The following is a 6,000-nucleotide window of genomic DNA, read 5'->3' as shown; positions in this document are numbered from 1 at the left end:
CTATCCTACCACTACCCTACCATACCCTACCCCTACCCCACTCATTAAGGCTGCACTTCTTTATTTATTCCCCCCCCCCCCCCCCCGCGAGTCGCGTCGAGCATGAATTAGTATTCACGCGCGATGGCTTAGCGTATTTCTTATATAACTTTGGTGTTTCTTTACCCTTTGGTGATTTTTATGATTCTTTTTTTATTGAATAGGTAATAATGTTAACTTTTTTAGTTAGGGATGAGTGATGAGTGTTATAAACATAAGAGTTGACAAATATAATTAGAAAGCTCCGAACTGCTAAGCTATCGGGAGTTACACGTGTTATTGTGAGTCAACCATAAAAGATAGACATATATATGCTGTTGTGTTTTTATAGATAATTTTAAGGAGAACATTTCCATCATACATGATTTCTATGTAGCTTTAACCATTAAGGCTGTACACGCGACGGAAGCTTAAAAAATTGAGTAACTTCTCCCGTTTTCTCAACATTTCTCTTCACTGCTCTGCTCCTATTGATCGTAGCGTAATGAAAAGTATACTATAACCTGCCCAGGAGTATGTAGAATAATTGTACCAAGTTTCGTTAAAATCCATCCAGTAGTTTTTGTTTCTATAAAGAACATACAGACAGACAGACAGACAGACAGACAGACAGACAGACAAAAATTTTACTAATTGCATTTTTGGCATCAGTATCGATCACTAATCACCCCCTGATAGTTATTTTGGAAATATATTTCATGTACAGAATTGACCTCTCTACAGATTTATTATAAGTATAGATTTCATTATTGATACATTTAAACGGTTAAACGCTATTTATTACTATTTGTTCCTACTCTAGGTACTTCCATAATGCCGGTTACACAGAAACAAACTAACATTCGCATTAGTAATTATTATTATTTTTGCAGGTCTCGAAGACAATTGCCGCCATCGCTACGCAATAATGTGGCACCATCAACTTTCCGGGGACCCCTACCGCATCATTCCCACTTCGCTCAACGTCATCCGCCATACCAACCACGTCAACCACTTCATACTGGCTCTCAATATCCGCAAGGCCATGGTCTACCGCTATATCAATTATTGCCTGTATCTGGCAACCAAGTACAACAACAATATGTTCACTATTATTTTCACGTTAACTACTACAGTTATTATAACACTGCGTTAGCTATCTATACAAATAATCGGAATCAGCGACAACTTTTATACAACCAAATAACTGCGCAACAACAATTTTATCAGAATTATGACCAACAAAACGTAAACAGCAATGCGATGCTATGGTACAGGACATACCATAATCTTACCCCAGAACAGCATCTGCGTCTGATGCAACAAATAGACACGTACGATCAGATCGTTCTAAATCAGTTATTTAATTTGACATTAACGGATTTTTAAAATAAACATTTACTTACAACACTTACAAATATGTTTCCTACATACCAAGTTGCAGGCTTAACTAAGTTCATAACTGTTTCTGTTACTGTAGATTTCATGTTAATGTAATTTTTTTTTTAAATATTTAGTTTTGAAACATAAAAATGGTCTCATTATTTACGAGTAGCTTGAGATAGTCAACCTGATGTTGACTTTGCCATGAACCCTTTCAACGTCTCCGTGGCGCAATGGTATGCGCGGTGGATTTTCAAGACGGAGGTCCTGGGTTTTATCCTCTAAAAAATATGTAAACATCGATCTTAAAAAATCTTATGACGTAATTGATGTACTTGAGTTATTTTGTTCAGATATTATATTCCTATTTATGACGTTATGATAAAATTATTGTTGTGTTTTAATTTTTTATTATTTTTATTTGACGGCCTCCGTGGCGCAGTGGTATGCGCGGTGGATTTACAAGACGGAGGTCCTGGGTTTGATCCCCGGCTGGGCCGATTTAGGTTTTCTTAATTGGTCCAGGTCTGGCTGGTGGGAGGCTTCAGCCGTAGCTAGTTACCACCCTACCGACAAGACGTACCGCCAAGCGATTTAGTGTTCCGGTACGATGTCGTGTAGAAACCGAAAGGAGTGTGCATTTTCATCGTCCTCCTAACAATTTAGCCCACTTCCATCTTAGACTGCATCATCACTTACCATCAGGTGAGATTGTAGTCAAGGGCTAACTTGTAAAAAATAAAAAAAAAAAAAAAATTAAATGTGTTGGTGTATTCTATTGTAAACTTTTATTATGAGTAAAATTAGAGTTGACAACTCTCCCCCATTCGCACGAGAGTTTTTTTAACGAACGTTAAAATAGTGTTCATATATATGAATTGAATTTCATATATATAATATGAATAAAAATAGTATGAAAATAGTATGAAGTTAAATGAACTTGAGAATGCATTTGTTGTATTTGAACGCTTTTTTTAATGCCCGTTAAAAAACTCTCGTGCGTATGGGGGCTTAGAGTCTAGAGTAGTAGAGTAACATACTCTTAAATTTATAAATTAAATGTTGCTATCATAGCGAGTAAGACTTGCTTATTTACTTAGCCCTCATTCGCTCGAAAGTTCATTTAACGGACGTTAAAATGTAGTATGAAGTTAAAGGAAGGTCTATTTTCCAACGCCCAAAATTGAAAATGCAACACTGCTCCAAAAAAAAACGTCATGTTTTAAAAACGCTGTCGTGTGAACATGTACTTGGGAATGTTGTATTTGAACGCTTTTTTGACATCCGTTAAAAAAACTCCCGTGCTAATGGCAAAAGCCCTCATTCGCACGGGACCTTCATTTAACTTCATACTATAATTGAACGCTTTTTAACGTCCGTTAAAAAAACTTTTGTGCGAATGAGGGCTTGTGTTAACTTAATTGTCGTCGTTCGTCGTGTGTCAATATAGCTGTCGTGTCGATGTCGTTAATATAGTCGTGATCAAGAAGATCTTATTTTAAGATAAATCTATGTAAACTAATATAATGAAAAATAGACGAGAGTGACGAGTGACGAAAATATATCTTCGATCTCTCTCTCTTGTCTCTGTAAGCGCCTGCACACGCAGTGTAGCTCTCATAAAGTGCGACACCCTGTAGATGAGTGACTACCCGGTCTAGGGTGGCCAATATTAATATACTAGCGGACGCCCGCGACTTCGTCCGCCGTTGGTCCTCTTTAATCCAGTTCTATCGCTAAATCCGTTATTAGCGGATATCTTCTAACTATAGACTACCTCCCTGCCAAATTTCATCTTTGTACGTCAAGCGGTTTTCGAGTTTTCGTGATGAATGATGATAAGACCTTTCGTATTTATATAATAAGACTAGCGGACCCGCTCAAGCTTCACTTTGACTTATGATGCACTTCTATCCTATCCCTGCCCTACCCTGCTTCTACCCTACTCCTACCCTACCCCTACATTACCTCTACCGTACCTCAACCCTACCCCTACCCTAGTCATACCCTACTTTTACCCTACCCCTAGGATTTAGGGGTTTGAAAAATACATGTTGGCCTATTCTCATAGATACCGGATAAGCACAAAAAATTTCATCAAAATCGGTCGAGCCGTTTCGGAGGAGTATGGCAACGAAAACTGTGACACGAAAATTTTATATATTATATAATATTGTACTACATTTTGGGTATGTGTTGTCTGTATTGTACTTAACTGTTCAAAATACTCGTAGGTAGTAGTTTGTATGTATATTTTAAATACCAAAATTTAACAAACAAGAAATCATCTTTTTTTTTGAAATTTGGCGCATTGTTTAATAGACTGATGCGTAGCGTAAATAGCGTGTAGCGTATCTGACGTATTGTGGTCCACCTTCGAACTTTAAACTTTAGTAATAAAAATATAGCCCAGAATTCCATTAATTTGAAAATTATATCCAAAAATAATTCCATTAATTTTGGCAAAAATATAGTTAAAAATTAAAATGGAGCTGGAAATGGAGGCCAGCTGATTTGATAAATGAACCGTTACAATTATATATTCCTCGTCATTTATAATAATATGATAATCTAATGTTTCTTTTAGTCATAAAGGTATATGTGTAATTGTTTGTCTGTCAATAAATGTAATAAAAAAAATGTTTTTTATTATTTTAATAATATTACCGCCGTTACTGTATATTCATTTGAACAAAATAAAAGAGAACTAACATCAAAAATAAAAAAGCGAAACGCCAACGAAGGTTGCCAAGAAGAGATGAAGCATTGTTATTCATGGAGTTATAAGTAAGTTATTTGAAAAAATATAGTTCTCCAGGATAAAGATCGTGTAAGGCGATCCAGAGTATATTTAGAACATGTAAAAGTTCTTGATTAAATCCAAGGACGGAATCGACCCTAAGACCTTTTGGTTGTACCAGATAGATCGTTAAATGGCACCACTATCAAAATCCTCCGCTATATACAGACGCAATCAGTCGCGATGAACAAAAAAATACTGAACAGAATTTATGCAGTTTTCACCAAATATGCAATTTATAAGAAAAGTGTAAATATATAATGTTATCGTTTTCTGTTAACTGTTTGAAATATAACGGTAATTGTAGAAAGTGTCTGAAAGAGACACCTCCCTGGGAGCTTTCATCAAAAACGCCTCTGAGAAATAACAAGAACAAAATAATAGGACCGAAATTCCTCAGTGCATGAAGACGAAAGTCTTCGAACAGTGCGTGTTGCCAGTGATGACCTACGGATCCGAGACTTGGTGGCATACTATGGGCCGTATTAGAAGGCTCAAGGTCACTGGAGTGGGCGATGGAGCGAGCTATGCTTGGGTTTTTACTACACACTAAGTGGGCCGAAGATATTAAGCGGGTTGCAGGGAGCCGCTGGATGCTGGCTGTTCGAGACCGTTGTGCTTGGAGGTTTATGCAAGAGGCCAATGTCCAGCAGTGGACGTCTATCGGCTGATAAGGTAAGGTAAGGTAATCGAAGTTAAGGAGGTAAGCAGCATTTTGCACCCAATAATCAGATAGATCAAAACAACAATACTTTCCGAGTATGAGAAACGAAAAGAGTTTATATTGTATTCGTCTATATAGTATTTACAATTACCGCATTGTACGTGACCTTTAGAAAATAGAACAGCAAAAGCGGGCTATTCACAAAAGAAATAAGTTATCAACTTATCTTCTATGTTAGTTAGTTATGAGATATTACTTACGAGAGTCACTGCTCTTAAATTCCATGTGAAACTGTATCCCAACATTCATATTCATAAAAATTTATAAAACTAACGTACGTTTTTAAGACGATCACTTTCTACTGCGGCTCTTATTTAAAATTAGCAGCATTCACAAATCTCGCGGGAAACATGACTTTTTTGGCATAAAAAGTAATATATACTCGTATTAAGTTGCTTCATAACCACCAGTAACTTAATACGTAATCCCGCTAAAATCGGTTCAGCCGTTCCAATGACTAAATCGGATAAACTGAAAGACAGACAAATAAACAAATTTATAGACAAAAAATTTTAAAAAAGCTTGTTTGTAGTTTGGTTTCGTGTAAATAAACTATAAATACTTGAACACAGAACAAACGGAAAGACAAATTGACAAAAATTTTAAAAAGCCATGTTTTTTTAAGTGCAAAAACACAGTATTTAGAAATCACAATCGGACACTTCAATTTAATTTATAGATTTATATTGGTTAATTCGTTGCACAACCCAGTCAAGAATCATGATTGCGAAACGTCGCACGTTGCCTTTTCCCCCTTGTCGTTACACGAGGAAACAGAAGACTTACAAAAAAAAATTAAAAACCAAAATTAACAACGTACTTTCAAATTGAAAGGGCCTTTTGTAAATTTGTTTCAAAAGAAGTTTCGTACCAGCATTGCACGGTTTTCTTCAGGTTCAATAACAATAGCTGAAAATCGTAACGTGACGATGAGAAGGCGATGTAGAGCTGCGTAGCATTGACGTAGAGGGTCTACGAATATAGACGTAAATCGCTATGTATCATAAAAAAAAAAAATCTATTAATTTATTATGAAACACGGCCAAAACTACAGCTAATACAACGTCGGAATACT

The sequence above is a fragment of the Bicyclus anynana genome, chromosome 14 (assembly GCF_947172395.1).
Source record: "Bicyclus anynana chromosome 14, ilBicAnyn1.1, whole genome shotgun sequence".
NCBI classification, from domain to species: domain Eukaryota; kingdom Metazoa; phylum Arthropoda; class Insecta; order Lepidoptera; family Nymphalidae; genus Bicyclus; species Bicyclus anynana.
Note: the sequence above shows the minus strand (reverse complement) of the source record.